Source organism: Dendropsophus ebraccatus, chromosome 1 (assembly GCF_027789765.1).
Source record: "Dendropsophus ebraccatus isolate aDenEbr1 chromosome 1, aDenEbr1.pat, whole genome shotgun sequence".
NCBI lineage: Eukaryota > Metazoa > Chordata > Amphibia > Anura > Hylidae > Dendropsophus > Dendropsophus ebraccatus.
The window spans coordinates 23,687,907-23,710,263 of record NC_091454.1 but is presented as its reverse complement, the minus strand read 5'-3'; positions in this window follow the sequence as shown (position 1 = coordinate 23,710,263).

The following is a 22,357-nucleotide window of genomic DNA, read 5'->3' as shown; positions in this document are numbered from 1 at the left end:
TACACCTTGGTGTGACTGATACCTCTGCAACCTCATATTAGTATGGTGAATAGCATAAATTGCTGAACAAATTTCTTTTTAATTTGTGGTTCTATTCTCGAGAGGCTCCAGCCGTCTGCATGGAGAAGCTGGAAGACATTGAACAGGAGTAAACATAATGAACCATGGAAAAGATGTCAGCCAAGAAATAACATCCTCCTTAGATTAATGCACCAAAAGATATATGACAACAATTGTTTATGTATGTGTTCTTCATCTGAGTGACTTCGAGCTTTTAGATTAGGTCTGCATGGTTGGAACTAAGACGTCTACTAGTCATGGTTTTGTTAACTGTGTAAAAGATGCTGCAGAACAAGACAGAAGCTAATGGGTTTAACAACTATTGGTATATAAAAAGAGGCTGGATCTGAGACTCGGTATGATATAATGTGGAGGCGAGACAGCAGCAGTCTCGCTATGTAAGGCGACAACTGTGCAAAGTCAACAGCACGTATAAATATAATTGCGAAAATGTAAAGCAGACACTTGGGTATCTTGGAAGCGATATCACCAAAGACGAAACTATTCTTGTTATAGCAGCCAAGGCACATCAATCTGCCAAGGGTACCAATCTGTGTTTTTGTATCAGGACTGGTGCTTAGGGATAGCCTCAACTAGTGGCAGCTAAACAAGTCTTCCTGATCCAATTTATATAAGAGAATTCCAATGCCAAGTCATAGAAATGTATCAGAAGATGGCATCGGTGATGATCTGTGAAGTAACAATCCCAGCTGATTCCATTGGAGTTCAGTAAAGCACCTGAACCTCTTTGGCAGTGATTTGAGAATTTCAACTAACTCTGTACCCACAATGTGTCCCATAAACCGCTTGTACTGTCAGATGTTTTTAATCCAAGATCTGTTCTGGGGTCCATTCAGTAGGTGATGCAGTTCTTGTCCTAAAAAACTACTTTTAAACTTTCAGCCCTGTGTCAAATTGGCTTAGCCTAAAGTGTCTGTGCCCTAGGCCTGCACTGCCTCTCCATTTCTCCTCCCCACCCTCTTCACCATTAAGAATTCCCCTGGCAGGATTTCTCCTTCTCATCACCTGTCTGAACACTGCACATTTGTTGGATTGTTAAGGCCCATGTGCAGTGTTCAGACAGGTGATGAATAGGAGAAATCCTGCCCAGGGGGGCTCCTAATGGTAAGATGGAGGGATGGAGGGGTGGTGCAGGCCTAGGGCACAGACATTCTAGGCAACACCAATTTGACACAGGGCTGCAAGTTTAAAAGTAGTTTTTTAGGACAATAACTGCATCACCTGCTGAACGGACCCCAGGACAGATCTTGGATTAAAAGCAGCTATTCGACGGTACAAGTGGTTTGGGGAAGCACATTGTAGGTAAAGATTTGCTTTCATGCTTTAACATTTTTCATATAGAGCATATATGGAGCAGTAGTAGGATGACATAGCTGAGTGTGTAATACATTCTGGAAGGAGAACACACCAGGGTGGATCAATAATCTGGAAGGAACTGAACGTACTAGACTACTCAACAAGCTAAAGTGCCAATCTGCTGCTTTTAGGAACAGCAGGACACCTTTTTATATTAAAAGAAGCACAAAAGAAAGGAAAGGAGAAAAAGCATTGATATGGAGCATGAGAACTTAATCGTACGAAAATGTATCTAATGGCAGGATGACAAATCTATCTCAACCAAGTTAAATCATCACTAGAAATTATTAGTGTTGAGCGGACTTTCCGAACAGTTTGGGTTGGGCAATGTTCTCCAAACCTGAACGCTCGCCATTTGAGAAGTTGGATGCTGCCCTAGGGGTGCCAGGAAAACGTACTTCTATAGATGCGGGATGTTCAGGTTAGGAGAACTTTGCCGAACCCAAACAGCTAGAAATGATTGAATGTCTTGTACAGTACTGGTACAGGAGCAGGACCCCTGTCAAATTACATTGAGCAACAAGGAATAAACTATATGCTTCATTGCTTAGTTAACATTTGTAATGTCCCAGTACAGGTGTTCCACTCAGTTCTATTACACCTGAGTAAAGTATCTCTGTCAGGTATGGCACAAAGAGGATGTAGGAGTTGTCAGTATGTATTTTCCCCACTAGATGTCATTGTCTACAGTATTCTATGTTATGTATAGAGCACAGCTGAAGTTGGAATGGGTTAACTGTCTTATGTCACACATTCTGTTTTATTCTGTCACAGGTGCGGGTTCTTTCCTTCACTTTTTCCACCTTTTATACTTCTTCACTCTACTCTTTTTCCAGCCCACCAATCACCACACAGCTTAGTTCACCCCTAAAAAAGGGAGGTTAGTGCCTGGTGGGAGGTCCTTCTAGTCTTTTGTCAGTAGAGGTGGAGAGCGACTGTGACACTCAAACAAGCTCCTTGTTATCCTGCTGCAGCCTACTTACAAGCATGCAGTGCTAGAACCCCTTGGGAGGCATAGCCGTCCTCTGAGGAAACCCTTGTCCATGCCTGGGATCTTTCTAAAATACAATGGCAGTAACCGCTACAGTTAGGTACTGACCCCAGTAGGACAAATAGCAGAAAAAGCTGACATATCCTACTGTTTGCATGGCTCTTGTGGGAAGTTTTGGGAAGTCTTCTACACCCAGTTATAAAGTCCTGGGGCTAGTACTACCCAGCCTGGCCCTCATTGAACTGGTTAGGGTAGAAGGCGATCAGATAACATATCTAAACATGAGTATGAGTATTCTATTTTCTTCAACTTCTCACCATCTTGGCAGATTACACTGCTACCTGGACAAGGCCCCTAAGAAACATCCCTTCTCCTTCCTCTGCACAACTTACTCTACCTATTGCCACTCCAAGTTGCAACTGTATTGTATTGCACTGAAGTTATTCCAGTAAAGAAAATCCTGGTAAATCTACTGGACTGTCCTATTTTTGTCGCACCTGCACCCACACCTTTGTACTTGGGTTATTGTTCTACCTCAAGGGCAGTGCCCGTTTTTCAGGGGGTGGGTTCCAGCACCACTTCTGGCCACTGTGACAAGTGCCCAAGTGACCCAACACCCACCTAGCTTCCACAACATCGCATAGCTACCCCGGCATACTGCTCATTCCCTGAGCTTGGTGCAGAGTACCTAATGCAATGAAGGGGTGCACCAGCTAGAGGTATACAGCATTTCCAGCAAAGGCACATATTTACTGATATGGTGCGGTGTACAGGAGCAGGGACTTCTGCCTTTAATAATGGTCCCTGTACCTTTATGCCTTTCCTATGGCATTTTATTCTATCTGCATGGGGCACCACCGTGTTCACCCGAAATTAATTAGAAAAATATTGGATGGGTTTTAATTAATTTTTCTCATGCTTAAAATGAATCTGAACAGAGAAAGCAACTCTTGCTTCTGTATTTACTGAGCAGCGAGACATAAGTCATATACCTGCTGCTCAGTACACCACAAAAACTTCACAGTGGAGCAGGTACACCTATCATTTTGACAGAAGTGCCTGCTCCTGTATACTGAACAGCAAAGTATATGCTGTGTAGTTAAACAGTTTTATGGGTAAATAAGTAAATGCCTGGGTAGTAGACTGGAATAACTCACTATATTGTAATTTAACCTTTTTTGTGGAAATTTACAAACAAATTTGATCCAGTAAGGACAGAGATTTCTGACAACTTTAAAATGTGACAGTGAGGCAGTAGGGAATACAGGTAAAGACAGAGATTCGGGAAATAGGTGTATAATAGGGATTTGTTGCAAGTGCAGTCTCTTAACATACAATGTTCAGACAAGATAAGTGTTGTTCTTTCATCTGATATATTTATACCATATGTATTATATATATATATATATATATATATATATATATATATATGTATTTTTTTTTTATAATATTCACCCAAAGTATTAGCTCCCAGTTCCCAATTGTGATTGCCATTGGAGCTTTATTGTAAAATAATCATTATTCAGTGATCGCCAGTGAAGTCCATTGAATAACGGGAGTCCTTGGAGAAAATGTTTGATTCTTATGCTAGAGCATTGCTCTTATGTGCAAACATTTCGATGTAACCCGGGTTCAGCATCTTTATCTATTATACCAATACCAAATATTTATTCAAAGTAAATATTATTGGATTTAGACCCCCTAACCTATTCTTGGGATACCATGAAAAGGTTTATTTCAACGTATGCCACAGTAAGACAGTATTCTGATATACTGTATACCTAAACGTGATATGCATGAGGCTTTTTACAGTGAGGGGAAAAAAAACTATGAGTATATAGGGGTTTTTAGCAAAGAATGGTTTATGGCTGCCATATATTATTTTGTACCACTTGTAATTCTTGAGTTAACCTCCTTTGTAATTGCTACCCAATTTGCAATGTGCCTACAATGGACAAGGCATTAGCATACCATATCCTCTATTCATGACTTTAGGCTAGAAAATATTTAGGCTTAGTATATAAAAGTAGTCAATGAGATACAAGAAATGCAATGTTTCCTATTTGCAACCTATTTTGCATTTTAGGAAAAGGGCATCTTAATCCATCAAGTTCCATTCATTACCCTGGGGTCCAGAAGGCAGAAAACCTTAATTAAGCTTATAGATCCACAATCCTGTATATCTCACTGCAATAACCTTGTATTTAGGCAAAGAGATAGATGCAAAGTTCTAAGACCTTGCTTATCTGAAGCACAGGGGCACCACTCACACCAAGTCAGACATTGATGTATGTTTTCTTTGCTGTAATTTTTGGGGTGATTTATAATTAAAGAAGAAGCCCAGCAAAATTTTTTATTAAAGTATTGTATTGACCCCAAAAAGTTATGCAAATCACTAATATACACTTATTATGGGAAATGCTTATAAAGTGCTTTTTTCCATGCACTTACTACTGCATCAAGGCTTCACTTCCTGAATAACATGGTGATGTCATTTCCTGGATAAAATGGTGATGTGACTTCCTGGATAACATGGTGATGTGACTTCCTGGATAACATGGTGATGTCACTTCCTGGATAAAATGGTGATGTCACGAACCGACTTCCAGAGCTGTGCGTGCTGTGACTGCTGGAGAGGATGATGGCAGGGGGACACTGAGGGACACAGGGTACTGGAGGGACACTGAGCATCCCTCTGCCATCATCCTCTCCAGCAGCCACAGCCTGCACAGCTCTGGGAGTCAGGTCGTGACATCACCTGGATTTGCCCCAGTTTAATTTGGCAAATCTATGTCCTGTCCCCAGTCCACAACCATAGAAAGAGATCTCAGGTGAATGAAAACGCTGGTTCTAAAAGACTTAAGCCTTAACAGCAGAGAAAGGTGTTGAAATGTGAGCAACAGCTGCAAGACTTATTAAATGCTAGAGGAAGCATATTGGACTGATAGAAGGTGATGCTGTGTTAATTATTAATAGTTATTAATATGTGCACTGTATGCACTATGTACACTAAATATATCAATGATGTAACTCATGAAAAGTTTCCAGGCTGTTTCTAAGAACTACCAGCAGAACTGTCAATGCAGCTCTGCAGTACTGTATAACACAAATTGTAACAGGATCAGTACAAAAAAAAGCCATGTATCATGTATCTATGGAGAGGAAAGAAGTCTTATAATATCTCACTTCAGTGATTGATTCACAGATAAGACTGCTAAGAACTGCCCTATAATGTCCTCCATGCTGCTTGTATAGATGTGCTAAAAAGACATGCGCTACTGTTGTACTACTTATAGAGATGAGCGAACCTGAATTATCCCTGAAGCAAATAAGCGAAAGGGATACATGTGATTGCATTGGCAGCCCCTAAACAGGATAGGATATATTTATCAGTTTTAACTTGTCTTAAGGAGATACATTGTAATATGTATATATATATATATATATATATATATATATATATATATATATATATATATATACATATGTTAAGCTTAAATTGCAGGAAGAAAAGCTAAATCAACTGTAGTCACTGGGTAGAGATTGGTAAGTATATAGCTAATTGGCCAGAATACGATATGACGTCATCATATCAATTCGATAAAAACACCCGATGCCAGTGACCGTTTATACAGTTACTGCAAGACCAAGAAGAAAGAGATTGTCTTTCCTTATCGTGGTGGATATTATTGTGCGCAATGGAGGATCTTTACTATAAAGTTTTGAGCAGAGCTTCTGGTTTGGGCGGCGAGGACTGGTTAAGACACTGCCTCTCCTTTGCCTCTGAAGACGGAGATATGATACCTACCAGACCCGCTTTGCCGACCCCGACTGTACCTAGGTCCAGCGGTTCCGTTATGGCCAACATGGAAGCTGAGCGGTGTAACTCGTTTCGTCTGCCCACTGCTGATGCCGGAAGATCTGGTCCGATGACAGGATGCAGCGTCGGTGATGGAGGCGGTTCTTCTAGCGGTGCTGATGTCGGATCCGGAGGCGGAGAGGACTGCGTCATTCGTGGGCGGTCCGGAGGGCGCCGTAAACGGTCTAGGAAGATGGCGTCACCAGTCCAGCCTTCCGGCAGGAGTCGGAACGGGCAATCGGGGAAGAAGAAGAAGTCACTACCCAATAAGAAGTCCGACCCAAGTCCTGCGACTGCTGAGAAAGGTGCCGAGAGGGCAGATGATTTGGGTGAGTGTGGTGCGTTCAGCGCCCCCCCTGAGATGCCGGTTGTGAATTCGTGTGCCGGGCAAGTGGCTGACATTGATAAATCTTTGTTATCCGGGATCGCCACATTATTGAGGATGTTGGGCAATGATAAAATGTCTTGTACTCATGATTCTGCTAAGCTGTTAACTCCCCCTACTGACACTGGTCCAAAATCCTTCAGTGCTGCATGGGTTAATAAGTCTGTTGATTGTGAGATGCCTGTGTTGGACCGTTATTGCTCTAGTGAACCGCAGATTGCACAGCCTATGCCTGCAACGAAGCCTGGTATACCTGAGGTCTGTTTTAAAGAAGTACTGCCATGTGATGTGTCGCCCTTGGGTTTTCATTTATCTCAGTCTGTGAAAGATAAGATTTGGAAATTGGAGTTTGTCGATTTGTTTTCACTGTTACCTCAATTTAAAGAGAGAAGTTGATAAGGATGAGAGCGAAAAAAGGAAGCCAGTGATATACAAATCTTTTAATAATTGGTTACAAGCGTTTTGTATCTACTCCTCCGTTTTGGGTGAACGCCACCCCTCTGTTTGTGCTTCGCTTTTTCAACATGTTGATATAATCTTGGAAGCGTATCGTAGTTTTGGTGGTACAGCGTGGCTTCATTAAGATGAATTGTTTCGTCAAAAGTTATCTGTGTACCCGAACCTGAAATGGGGACAAAAAGATGTCGGGCTGTGGATTCAATTGATGATCCCGCAGAGAAATCGCCCAACAGTGTCTCCTACTCCAACGCAGTCCTTTCGTAAAGGACTCTGCTTCGCTTTCAATGAGTCCTCCTGTAGGTGGGCTCAGTCTTGCAAATATAGACATGAGTGTGCCCACTGTTCGGGATCTCACCCGGTGTCCCGTTGCTTTAAGAAGATGGGTCACATTGTCCAGCAATCATCTGTGGTCAGAGACACGGTTCAAAAAAGCGCAGACTCCGGTGATACTGGACGCAATGCGCATGTGGTCAAATCAGTACCCAAACAAACGGATGGCTGACTTATTGATCTTCGGTTTTGAGAATGGTTTTCCGGTGCCTCCGTATGAAGGTGAGGGCTGTCTTCTTGTTGACAATTCTAAATCGGTTTTGTTCAATAGTTCTGAGGTTGATAAAAAATTGGATGCGGAATTGAGGGAAGGTAGGGTGGAGGGTCCTTTTTCTTCCCCCCCCCCCTTTCCTAATTTCAGGATCTCTCCTTTGGGTCTTATTCCTAAAAAGGAACCAAATAAATTTAGGCTTATTCATAATCTCTCTTTTCCCGCTGGTGCCTCCCTTAATGACTCGGTCGACAAGTCACTTGTTTCGGTTCGTTACAGTTCTTTTGATACTGCTCTTGATTTAATTAGGTCTTGTGGGCGGAACGCCTTAATGTCGAAAGTTGACATTGAATCAGCGTTTAGGTTGCTGCCTGTTAGTCCTGCGGGTTTTAACTCTCTTGGCTTCAGGTGGCGTGATAAGTATTATTTTGATAAATCCCTCCCTATGGGATTTTCCATGTCGTGTTTTTATTTTGAATTCTTTTCGTCATTTTTGGAGTGGGTGTTGATAGAGATGAGTGGTGTAGTGTCTTGTTGTCACTATTTGGACGATTTTCTGTTTGTAGGAGGTCCTCTTTCTGGCGATTGTGAGAAGTTGTTGTCCTTGTTTTGAAACTATGTGTTTTGATTTTGGCGTGCCTTTAGCCCTGAATAAAACGGTTCTTCCATGTACTAGGCTGGAATTCTTAGGTATTGTCGGCCTATACACCGGTACAAGGCACTAGGTACTAGGCTCTCGGCCTATACACCGATGCAGCGGGGGGTTGTGGTTTTGGTGCCTTTAGGGATGGTCATTGGTGTGCTGAGGTTTGGCACCCTAAATGGATTGAGAATGGCGTAACTAGGAACATTGTATTATTGGAATTGTTCCCGGTTTTGGTGGCTCTCAATTTGTGGGGCAGTAGTTTCCGTAATAAGCGGTTGATTGTTAACACAGACAACAAAGGTGTTATGTTCGCCATCAATTGCATGTCCGCTAAGTCTGATTTAGTTGTGATGTTATTACGTCGATTATTTCTGCTGTGTTTCAACCTTAATGTTTGGCTTAAAGCGAAATATGTGCCAGGAACTTCTAATGTTATAGCCAACTCTTTATCTCGTCTGCAGTTTCGTCGGTTCCGGTCTTTGGTGCCAGAAGCAGATCCCAAAGGACTGTCTTGCCCGCCCGATCTTTGGGATTTGATTTGGAGTTAGTGTGTGGCTTCCTGGAGCGGTCACTGCCGAAGAGCACGTGGAAGGCCTATGCTACTGCGTGGATAAGATGGTGTTCTTTTTGTAGTGAGCACGGTTTCTCCAAGCTTTCTTGTTCCCCGATGTGCTACTTGTCCTTTTTGTCTGATCTATTAGCGAACGGTGTGTCTCTTTCTGTTATTTTGCGGATTGTTTCTGGTATATCGTTTTTTCAAAAGTGGATTGGCGTTCCTTCTATTTCTGCTTCCTTTGCTGTTAGACAGTTGTTAAAAGGCGTGCGTCTGTCTAGGGGTCCAGTTCCTGATGGACGTCGGCCGGTTACTTTCCCCCTCCTAGTGCGGTTGTTGGAAGTTTGTAATTGTGTTTGTTTGTCCGAATATGAGGCTGCCCTATTTCGGGTTTCCTTTTCCTTAGCTTTTTTTGGGGCCTTTCGTGTTAGCGAATTGGTTTCCAATAATGTTAAGTCTTTTTCGGCCTTGTCCGTTGCTGATGTTAGGGTCACTATGGATAAAGTTTATTTGTCGGTTAGACGATCTAAAACTGATCCGTCTGGTAAGGGTGCAACGATAACCCTGGGTTCTCTTGTCGGTGACTCAGTCTGTCCTGTCCGCTTGGTTCTCGAATATTTGTTGCTCCGTCCGAATATTGCTGGTTCTTTCTTGATTCATGAGACTGGTCTGTCTTTGTCCAAATTTCAGTTTGTTTCCGTTTTTAAGAAATGTTTAGGGGTTTTAGGTGTGGACTTAAATGGATTCTCTGCGCACTCGTTCCGCATAGGTGCAGCGACCGAAGCATTCAGACTTGGCCTCCCCCCCTGTAATATTAAGGCTATTGGTAGGTGGAAATCTGATAAATACAAGTTATATATTAGACCTCACTTGTCTTTTTGATTCTTTTCAGGTCCGCGCCCTACGATCGTTTGGATTTTGGGACATTCCTTCGTTTACTGGGCACACAGGCGTGCCTCGGACAGATCTTATACAGCTAACTTGGGTTTGGGAGGCGTGTCTGTTTATTGGGCTGGAGTCAGAGGGATGCGCTGGGATAGTTTAGTGGATTTAGTTGAAGGGGTGTGCAGGGTCTGGCCATCGCCCGACATACTTGTTATACATTTAGGAGGCAATGATGTCGGACGTCATCGGACTGATTTATTATTCCGTGACTTTAAGCTTACATTTTTGGTCTTACGTTCTTTCTACCCGAACACTATCTTATGTTTTTCTGAAATTGTCCCGAGATTGATATGGTCATTTCCTGGTTTTGTTTACCTTGATGTAATTAGACGTCGCCTTAACAGGGGGATGGCTAATTTCATGGCCACAGTCAACGGTGTCTGTTATCGTCATTTGGATGTTGAGGGTTTTCTGCCTGGTCTTTATCGGTCGGATGGTGTCCATTTGTCCGACATAGGATTGGATATTTTCAACCTAGGTCTGCAGAACATCATTGAATTGGCCGCGGCGCGGTTGGGCTCATGCTCGGCTGCGCCGGCATTGTTGGGTGGGTCTCCCCAGGATGGTTAGGGGCGGACAGTGATGCTTTATTTAATAGATTACATTTAATTGTTATTAATTTATATAATTATTATTATACAGTTTCATATAGGTCCATTTGAAGTTTTAAAACAAGGTTATATTTAATAAGATAAGGAAGATAAGTGTTTGATATGAGTTCTAATTGAGTAAACCTTAAATAAACCTGTGGCCATATATACCACATTACCTTATACGTTGTCAGTGTGTTAATTTTAGATAAGTGGGGTTGGGCTCATGCCATTTGCACATCACATGGAGCATGCTCGAGTCGGTCCGAACCCGAACTTTCGGCATTTGATTAGCGGTGGCTGCTGAAGTTGGATAAAGCCCTAAGGCTATGTGGAAATCATGGATATAGTCATTGGCTGTATCCATGTTTTCCAGACAACTTTAGAGCTTTATCCAAGTTCAGCAGGCTCCGCTAATCAAATACCGAACGTTTGGGTTCGGATCGACTCGAACCTGAACCCGCTTCGCTCATCTCTAACTACAGTACTAACTGACAGGGTTGTATTTACCACTAGGCACCCGTGGTCTGGTGCCTAGGGCAGCACCTTGCAGGGGGGTAGCACCAGGGAGCAGGGGGAAGGAAACAACTTTTTTTTTTATATTTTTTTTTAGTCACCCACCTGCCATTCAGACTTGCCAGTAGATCCGGTGTCTTTTTGAGGGGGAAGGGGGGGGGGGGGTTGAGGCGGGGGGAGATGGGGGGGGGGGGCGGTATTGTTCAGGTCTGGTGTTGTCATCCAGTCCCAGTATGGTGAAACAGTTCAGGTCTGATATGGCAGTGATAAATGTAGCGCTTTGAGCAATTACCTATCAATCTACCAATCCTGTGTTGAGAATTCCCTCAACAATATGCAGACGGCTCTAATCATTCATTTGATATGGAAATTTTAATTTGTTTATGTTTTAAGCACTTAAAAACCATAAAAAACATGAATCAGACAATGTTTCTACATGTAGAGAAATGCTTGTGGCCGAAACCACTCTCCCCCATGCTCCCTAAGATGGGGCATCTTCAGGTTTAGTGCCTTGGGCAGCAACAGCCCTGCTATCCGATACCACGCTCTTAAAGTCTAGCGTCGTAACTAGGAATTACTGTGCCCCACAAAAAACTTTTGATTGCCCCCCGCCCCCCAGCTACACACACAAATTGTACAAACACACACAAATAGGTACACTACCAGTGGCGTAGCCACCGTGGTCGCGGGGGTCGCCGCCGCGACCGGGCCCGCCACAAGGGGGGCCCGCGGGGCCCCCCGATCAATCACTCTTGTGACCGCAAGCATTGTTTTGCTTGCGGTCACAAGAGTCGGGCTCCGTCTTCCCCCGGCTGCTGCGCGGCTGCCGGGGGTGTCGCGTCTTACCCCCGGCAGCGCGCGCATCCCAGAACTCCCTGCGCGCCTTTGGCCCTGACTTCCGGTTCCGGCGCGCAGGGAGTTCTGGGATGCGCGCGCTGCCGGGGACAGACCAGGAGGAGTGAGAATCAACGTGGGAGCGCGATGTCAGGTGAGTTAAGTTTTGTTTTTTTTATCAGCCTGTACGGGTGGGGGGAAAGAGGGGGCCATCTATAAGGAGGGGGGCATCTATGAGGGTGGGGGGAAAGGAGGGGGCCATCTATGAGGGTGGGGGGAAAGGAGGGGGCCATCTATGAGGGTGGGGGGAAAGAGGGGGCCATCTATGAGGGTGGGGGGAAAGAGGGGGCCATCTATGAGGGTGGGGGGAAGAGGGGGCCATCTATGAGGGTGGGGGGAAAGAGGGGGCCATCTATGAGGGTGGGGGGAAAGAGGGGGCCATCTATAAGGAGGGGGCCATCTATGAGGGTGGGGGGAAAGGAGGGGGCCATCTATGAGGGTGGGGGGAAAGGAGGGGGCCATCTATGAGGGTGGGGGGAAAGGAGGGGGCCATCTATGAGGGTGGGGGGAAAGAGGGGGCCATCTATGAGGGTGGGGGGAAAGGAGGGGGCCATCTATGAGGGTGGGGGGAAAGAGGGGGCCATCTATGAGGGTGGGGGGAAAGAGGGGGCCATCTATGAGGGTGGGGGGAAAGAGGGGGCCATCTATGAGGGTGGGGGGAAAGAGGGGGCCATCTATGAGGGTGGGGGGAAAGGAGGGGGCCATCTATGAGGGTGGGGGGAAAGGAGGGGGCCATCTATGAGGGTGGGGGGAAAGGAGGGGGCCATCTATGAGGGTGGGGGGAAAGGAGGGGGGCATCTATGAGGGTGGGGGGAAAGGAGGGGGCCATCTATGAGGGTGGGGGGAAAGAGGGGGCCATCTATGAGGGTGGGGGGAAAGAGGGGGCCATCTATGAGGGTGGGGGGAAAGAGGGGGCCATCTATAAGGAGGGGGGCATCTATGAGGGTGGGGGGGAAGGAGGGGGGCATCTATGAGGGTGGGGGGGAAGGAGGGGGGCATCTATGAGGGTGGGGGAGAAGGAGGGGGCATCTATGAGGGTGGGGGGAAGAGGGGGCCATTTATGAGGGTGGGGGGAAAGAGGGGGGCCATCTATGAGGGTGGGGGGAAGGAGGGGGCCATCTATGAGGGTGGGGGGAAGGAGGGGCCATCTATGAGGGTGGGGGGAAAGAGGGGCCATCTATGAGGGTGGGGGGAAAGAGGGGGGCATCTATGAGGGTGGGGGGGGGGAAGGGGACCATCTATAAGGGAGGGAGGAAGGGGACCATCTATAAAGGGGGGGAAAGGGGACCATCTATAAGGGAGGGGGGGAAGGGGACCATCTATAAGGGAGGGGGGGAAGGGGACCATCTATAAGGGAGGGGGGGGAAGGGGACCATCTATAAGGGAGGGGGGGGAAGGGGACCATCTATAAGGGAGGGGGGGGGGAAGGGGACCATCTATAAGGGAGGGGGGGGGAAGGGGACCATCTATAAGGGAGGGGGGGGGGAAGGGGACCATCTATAAGGGAGGGTGGGGGGAGAGGGGGCCATCTATAAGGGAGGGTGGGGGGAGAGGGGACCATCCATAAGGGAGGGTGAGGAGAGAGGGGGCCATCTATAAGGGAGGGGGTATAGGGGGCCATCTATAAGGGAGGGGGTAGAGGGGGCCATCTATAAGGGAGGGGGTAGAGGGGGCCATCTATAAGGGAGGGGGGCAACATAGGGGGAGAGGGAATACACAGAGGGGGGCATATATTATTAGGAGGTCACATAGAGTCAGGGCTACCCACTAAATGAGGGTGTAAAGGGGACAGTACAGATGTGCAGTGTGTAGAGAGATGGAGATGGTGTCAGAGTGTGGAGCCTAATATGTCTGTCTGGCAGATTCTGTGGATTCGTGGCTCGGAGAAGTTCTCATAACGGCCTAGGACGGATGGAGAAGATGATGAAAAGGAAAGAACTCCGATCAGAGAAGACGTCCCCTGTGAGTCACCTGATATATCTGCACTGTAATGTATATGGTGTATAGAACCTGTGTAGAGCTGGGGCCACCTCTATATGACTGGATGAGGTGATTTAGTATACTGGATTTGGTCAGTAACAATATGGTGGTGATGGTAGTGGTTGTGGTGTGGCAGTAATGTTTCCTTCCTATATACTGGTATTACTGGTAATATTGGTCTCAGTATACAGGATTTGGTCGGTAACAGTATGGCGGTAATAGGTAATATCTGTCTTGGTGTGTGTGTGTGTATATATATATATATATATATATATATATATATATATATATATATATATATATATATATATATACATACAGTGGTACCTTGGTTTAAGAGTAACTTCGTTTAAGAGCGTTTTGGTTTAAGAGCTCACAGTTTTTCAAAATTGTGACTTGGTTTAAGAACATTGCTTTGGTTTAAGAACTTCCTGTATCGGGTGGGAGCGCGAGTGGAGAAGGGGCATGGCCTGCATAGCGGGGTCTACAGCACTGTACTCTAAACACCTTCCAAATCATAGCAGATCCCCTTCAGGCTGGGGCTTACATCAGGGGACAGGACTGTTGGGGGTGGGTAATCTCTCCATAGCTGTAACCCCTCTCTCCCCGGACAGAGAGTGCTGCATGTATGTGCCCACATCTGTACTGCTCATTCCTTCATGCTCCCTGCAGTCTCTGTCAGCCCTTGTGTTTCCCATCCTCTCCATTACTGTACAGTACAGAATAATAAATATATTTGGGGTGCGGAACCAATTGTCTGCATTTACATGATTTCTTATAGGAAAATTTGCTTTGGTTTAAGAGTGGATTTGGATTACAAGCACGGTCCTGGAACGAATTATGCTCATAATCCAAGGCACCACTGTGTGTGTATATATATATATATATATATATATATATATATATATATATATATATATATATATATACACAAACACACACAACAATAGCATCACTTGGTCGTGAAAGGAGGGGGGGGGGCCCAAGTTGGCCTCTCGCACCAGGGCCCAGGAGACATTAGCTACGCCCCTGTACACTACATACAGCAGATACACACAGGCACAAATACATACAGACAAATAGGGACACTAGATACACACATGCACATATACATGCCATGGCCCAGGTTGCTGGAACTGATCTTGGGCCTGTTGGTGGGTTCTGGTGTTTTGGAGGCAACTTGTCATGGTGGCCAGGAGTGGTAACACCAACCCTTGGACACATGGCAACCGAACTTTGGTTTGGAAAGATTTGAGGTGCGAGGTGTAGGTGCAAGTCCGGCTGCAGAGGTGACATAATACCACTTTAAGCAACTTTTAAACTTCACTTATCAAAGGTATCTTGTGCAAAAACAATCACAAACATTGCTCAAGTACTTAATGCAAAAATGAGCAATAGAATTCCAACAGGCAAAACAGATGAGTTGATAGAAGAAAACAGAAGAACAGAAGAAAAGAAGAAAAGTACCCTGTCAGGATGTGGTGTAGTGTTTTTGTAGTGTTTGAAATTATCCTTGTACTTACATATGGATAAGTCCCAGTTATCTCACCTAACCGCCTTCTGTGCCACAGTGTCGGGTTTCCATCCTGATGGGTTAGTTGGCTTATAGAGTCCTTTCTTTTAAGCTAAGCATCTGTCAGTAGAGAGCGGCTTTCTGACACTGTGCTCTACTGCAGGTCCAGTCTTGAAGTGTCCAGCCCTTTCTTTAAGGTGGTTAACTGTCCTGTGTTATAAAGTAAATCTACGGTATAGGAAAGGGGTGAGACTCCCTTGTCTCCGGCTTTCCAGGGGATCTAGTAACCCATGAAGGTTGGGTAGCTTGCTCTCTGGAACAGGTCTGCTCTCCTCTCTGTCTGGAACTAGATTTGAGAATAGGTGTAGCACGCCCTGTAGGCAGGCACTAACTAACTAACTAACTAACTAAAGAGAGGTTGCTACAATAGAGAAAGAAGTGTGTGTAGCTAAACCTAGGGTTACCTGTAGCTGTGCTGTGAGAGTGTGACATTTAGTGGTTGGAGTAAGGAACAGTGGCCTCCTGTCCTAACCTGTGACACTAGAGTGAGACACTTCACCCATGCACCCACCCATGTAGTCCCCCCATATGGTATCAGCCCTTCCACCCTTTGTAGCACCCATATATGGTACAAGCCCCCCCCCCAGACACACACACACACACACACACACTGTGTAACCCCCATATAGTATTAGCCTGCCCACCCCCATGGCGGTGGAGCTGACATATAGATATATGGTGGAATTTAAAAAAAAAATCCCTCAATGGGACTAAAAACTGAAAAATAATAATAATAATAATATAAAAGAAGCTAAAAATAATCATAAAAATCATCTAAAAATATATTTTTTGGTAAAAAGAGAAGTTATTAAATAAAAATCCCAAACGATCACTGAAAAAAAAACAACTTCTATCCGTGTGTTAGCCTATGTAATTTGTAAAATAACAGTAAATTGCATCATTTACCACAAATGACTCCTTATCCCAGAAAAACAGCCTCAACGTCTTGTCACTTGGTCTCTCCCTTCTCTGCCATCTACTGTCCACTTCCTGTTAGGGGATTTCTGTCTCTAGTAACAAGGAGACTCAGGACAAAACATGGCACGTGGGGTTAGCTACTGCTATGTGCAGAAAGGGAAGAAGCCTAAGAATGCTTGGGATGAGTGCTGGTAAGGTGAGCAAGCCTGCTTGCTGGAGATGGTCCACAAATGTAAGTCAAGGCTTCCTCATTATCTATGACCACCAACATAAAGATCAGGATAGTTGTAACTTCACCGACGTACAGGGACCACCGTAGGACAATTTAATACGTAACCATTATTAAAAGTATGGTCCACAAAAACACATATATACACACCTAAATTCGTGCTCTATATATACAGTGTAGTTTCCAAGTGGACACCTACTGGATGAGGGTAATTAGATGGTTTTGAGCTAAGGAGAGAGGAGCAGCCTAGGAGGGAAGGTGCACCCTATTCTTCTGATGATTATTATCTCTCCCTGCCTTTTGGGGTGCCCACCTCCTTAACAGGGTGGCCCCAACCTCGATGATGGTCCCTCTCCTACTGTCAGTGCCCAGGAGAAAACAAAAAACAAAAGGAAAGGAAAAAACTAAAAATATTAAATGTGATAAAGTGAAAACAAGTGGCAACGCTAAAACCACATAAAATACAGCAGCGATATTATATGGATGTGAAAAGTCACGGTTGGAAAAGATCAGAAAAGATCATCCCGGATGGTTCTTCCGTGCTCAATGATCTTTAGCGCCGCAGAGTTCTGATGCGGGCGCATCCGTGCGCACCCACATCAGAACTCCCTACTGCACACTATGTAGCGTGCGACTGGGGCCGCTTGCTCCACAGTGTGCACTGAAGTCTCAATGAATAGCAGCTGCAGAAAACTGACATGTCAGTTTCACGCGGCGGTGCTAGGGATCCCGGCTGAATACTATGTGTAGTAGGCAATGTATATATTTTCGTAATAATGACGGCCGTTGTTGCAATCAGCATTGCACCAGCAGTAAGTCATGGCATCACAGTCAGTGTTGTGCTGTTCTGTGATTGGCCAGACAACTAAGGGAGGAAGTACCTCTGTGTGTACCACTAATAAGCAGCCCATCTCTGGTCCCACAACTTGGAGAGGCTCAATAACAAAAGTGAGAACAATAATAGCCCCTTGTCCTTACTGTTAATCTAACAAAAAATGAAATGCTAAAGTATACAATATGTACCAGAACACAGCATAAAATAATAATATATCTTTAAAAAAAATTAAAAATCATCCTCTTAAATGCAAAAATCCGCAATAAAAAAAATCATCTAAGCAGAAATTGACGGCTTTGTGAATTTTCTTTTTCAGTAGTTACATGTTGACCTTTGTTGGTGTTCTTTTTCTTCTTCTTTTTCTTCTTCTTCTCCATCTTCTATATAAATAAAATTCACGTAAAGAGAGACCTTAAATGTAAGATGGTCAATAAATCCCATAGATATTTTTTTATGTTTTTTCAAGCTCTTTTTCTTGTTATGAGACATTTTATGGGAAATATAATACATGCTGCCTGCATGTTTTCTTGCCTTTTTATTTTTACTATGTCAAATTTATCTTTAATGACAATTTATTTTATCACTTTTGCTTACACTACATTACACATTTTATAAGGTTAATGTTATAAAGTTGGCTACGGACAGTGTTAACACTTGGGATTTGGGATACGTTTTATGACTATAGTTTTTTTTTTCCTATGTGACTTTTTAATTGTTCAGATTCATTTTTGAACCAGCTTTACTAGTGTAATTAGTAGATTTTCATGTAGCAATCTCTCCCCCTAGTGGACAGCAGGTAAATAACACTTGGTCGTTTTTTTTAATATTTTTTTATTTCCCCCACATTGTTACACCATAAACATTGTTTGTGATTTTCATTGCAGAAGCACAACCGTCTTGAATCATGGTTAAAAAGTAACCTGAAAAGGTTACAATATGTTGGCAAGAGTGGGAAGCTGGCCTGATGGTTTGAAATAATGATGACTAATAGGTCATCTTTTATATCTTCCCCAGGAGTGGGAGCTCAGATGTAACAAAATGAGTTAAACCACGACTTCTGTTTTGGTAAAAGAAAGTTAAAAGTGAAAAATCTACCTGGTTCTATTTGTTACAGAGAGGCAGTGGTAAGGGGTAAATATAGAGAACCTTGGTCAATAGTTGCAGAACAAACTGGTAAAAAAGCAAACTCACTGTTCTTTTCTTTGAAGGGCAGTACACTTCATAGTTTCAGTTCAACTTAAGGGCACAATAGGCTTGCTGGGTGCAATATAGTCTAGGTGGCGCTATATGTGAACACTTTAGAAAACAACTATAAGTCCTCTGAACAAATAATGTGTTTGTGTTCAGTAATCCTGGAGCTGGAGTGCTGTAAGTGACTACCAGGCAGGCAGCTGATCCTCAACTTATTGTCTCATGACCAGTGCATCAGATTTAGCAACAGCATGCAGAGATAAAGATTCTGTGCCGTAAGTCTGCGGTGCTGCTTGATCGCTCTAAATCAGTACTTTATATGACCAGGCAGCCAGTAGTGGATTATCATAGGTCAGTTTAGTGTGTTGGCCCGGGGCCCTGAGATCCTGGGGGCCCATGGCCACCCAATTGTCCCTGCTACAGTTCTGCCATGATTTGCAAACAATCGCTGCTTTTTTACCTCGATTTTGCACAAATCAGGGCATCATAACATTATAGTTACAGTCCAGGTTGGGGGGGCCCAGGCTTGCTTTACAGCCCGGGGCGTATGGTAAAGTTAATCCGCCCCTACAGGCAGGCATCCGATTATCAAATCATTGTCTTATCAGTGTAGCTGGACCACAGTGATTCTTGTTCTTCTTCAACCAACTAGGATCCTCCTCCTCTAATGTCTTCTTAACACCATGTTCTGTCCAAGATTAGCATATATTTTCCCATATGCCCTACATGTTTTTTCAAAATTATCATGTAAATTTTGCCTTAAAACAGCTCCAAAGTACTAAAGTACTGCAGTCTAAGGGTTGTCCTGGCCCTGGTCTTGGATCCCTGAATCCTGTGGTCCAGAGCAATTTAAGTTCATCTGAGATAGAAAATTCCAATAAATTTTTGAGGGTCCAGAACAAATGTGTTTTTCTTGTTAAACAAGGATTGCTTGGAGATCTTAAATGACAGAACCTCAAGAGAGTTCTGGACCAAATTGTTGGGGAGATCTAGGTTGAGGAGTGAGGCCTCCCCAACTAGAGTGGCCTCACTTTCTGATCTCGGAGCTCCCAAACCATGTGGTCCAAGCCTTGAAGCCAGGGCTCAAAAATTTGGGGAGGATTGTGACTACCTCCACTTAAAGTGTCAATGTTCTGGCATGTAAGGTCCCAAAGGAATTCAGGTACAACAAAGATAAAAGATGGAATTGAAGGGTCCAGAATCGAAAAAGGGTCTATTCTAACATGGGGTTTCCATATCTCTAGTTAAAACACAAAAACACAGAAAAATGAAACAGCTCACCACAATGGCAAGATACAGACCCACTACAGAGATGAAAATAGTTAAAAATAATGAGGCTCTTGTTACCATTTGCAAACAGTGTAAACCACCCCACCATGATAAGGTGGCCTCATACCGGTGCAGACCCTACACTGTACTATGGCCCTCCATGGCGTATAATACGCCTATGCTCTGGGCATGCAAGATCTGTCTTATACCTGCAAAAATAATTGCACCACCTGGGTGGGATGGGTGGAGTGCACGACCAAGTAGAGGCAGCCACTCCCCCCATCTGGAACACAGAAAAAAAAGACAAGTTTGGTCAGCTCTCCTAAAACACCATTCACACTAGGCAGGAGCACATTGCTATGACATTGTAAACACAAAAACACAGAAAAATGCAACAGCTCACCGCAATGGCAAGATACAGACCCACTACAGACATGAAAATAGTTAAAAGCCAGAATCAGAATGCAGAACCGGAAAAAGGGTCTATTCTGACATGGGGTCTCCCTCATCTCTAGTTAAACCCAAATTTGAGGCCCCCAGCAAGGGTGGCCAGTCACATAGTGGCCTTACTTCTTGGGCCAATTTTTTTTATACTTTTTAAGCCAAGCCAAGACTATGGCATGTACAGACCTTGGTACCTTGAGGGTCTCGACTGCATGGGTTAAAAAAAAATTGTTTGGGAAGCAAAGTAATTTGTCCCCTCCTGATTCGATTTTTCTGAAGCATGTGGTCCAGACACTCAAGCTGGTTCTAAAAAGGGTAGGAAACCAAGATAGGAAAATTACATTTATTTTAAGGGGTCCACAAAGAATGGTATTCTCTTTTCTATATTGAACCCAGCTTTCTTAAGGACCTTACATAAATTTTTCTATCTTGGTTTGCTCGGGGACCTCTTGACCTTCAAAATGGAGCTCAAAAAGATAGCATTTTGACTACATCCTCTGAAAATCACAAGGTTTTGGCATGTAAGATAGTAGAATCCCATTAATTCTGAACCCCAAAAATGAATAAGATTTTTCTATCTCGGGTTCAACCTGGCTTGCTTAGGGCGCTAACATTCCAGAACACCCAGATTTTTACTTTAGGTAGCCAGAACCCTACTCTATGTTTTTGAGCTTCAGCTCAAGGACTTTGAGAGAATTGGGGCTGGGAAACAAGAAGAAGTTGTCTCATTTCCGGATTAAGTTCTGCTGAACCCTGCAATCTACACCCTTGTTCTGGGGATCAAAATTTATTGCAGTATTGTCACTAGCTTTAGTGAACATCTTGATGTTCTGAAATATAAGGTCCTCAAGCAAGCCCCATTCAACAGAGATAGGAAAATCCAATGGTCCAGAATGAATAGGATTCTCCTATGTCGATTGAAACAAATTGCTTGGGGACCTTTAATTTCAAAACCCTGAGATTTTCAGTGGAGGCAGCCACAACCCTACCCTATTTGGCTCAAAGGTCTGAATCTTATGTTTCAGGGCAATCTGGGCTGGGAAGCAAAAAGAAGTTGCCTAATTTCCAGACCCGATTATCCTGGACCATGCAGTTTAGACCTTTGAGCCAGGGTCAAACAATAAGGACAGTGTTGTCACTTGGGGTTCTGACATGTAAGCTCCCAGAGCAAGCCACGTTCAACCAAGACAGGAAAATACAATTCTTTTTTGGGGGTCCAGGATAAATGGGATTCTATCTCTGTTTAACCCGAGTTACTCCGGAACCTTACATGACAGAACTCTGAGATTTCCAGTGTAGGTAGCCATAATCCCCACCTAATTTTTGAACCCCCAGCTTGAGGGTCTGGACTCCATGCTTCAGGAGTATCTGGGTTAGGAAGCAAAAAGAGGAGATTCTCTTATCTTATTTCCTGACCTGGTGCTCCTGAACCTTGCAGTCTAGACCAACGAGCCGGGGCTTAAAAAAATGATTGTGGCACGTGACGTATCTTAGTGAGCCGCGGAAATATGGGCCAGGAAGCAAGAAGACATCTCCTTCCTGACCCGGTTCTCCCTCCTGACCCGGTTCTCCCAAACCATACAGTCCAGAATCTTGAGTAGGGCAGCATTTTCACTACATCCATTACAAAATCTTGGGGTTCTGGCATGTAATTTATCAAAGCAAGCCAGATTTAACTAAGATATGAAAATTCCATTCATTTCAGAGCATGCACAATAAATGGGATTTTTATCTTGGTTGAACCCGAAATGCTTAGGCACCTTGCATGCTGGAACCATAAGATTTTCAGAGGATGTAGTTAGAACCTTCTCCTAATTTATGAGCCCTGACTTAAGGGTCTGGACCGCATGCTTAAGAAGAATCAGGGATGGAAAGTAGAAGATGTTGCCTCACTTCTCAACTCTGTTCTCTTGAACAGTCTCAAAAGAACATTGTCACTACCTCCTGTAAAAATCTTGAAGACCTGGCATGTAAGGTTCCTGAGCAATCTGGGTTCTGCTAAATCACATTTCTTTTGTGGTGTCCTTTATGAATGGGATTGTCCTATCTCGGTTTAATATTGTGTGGTATTAGTTTACCTTCTCTATGTCTATCTCCATGTT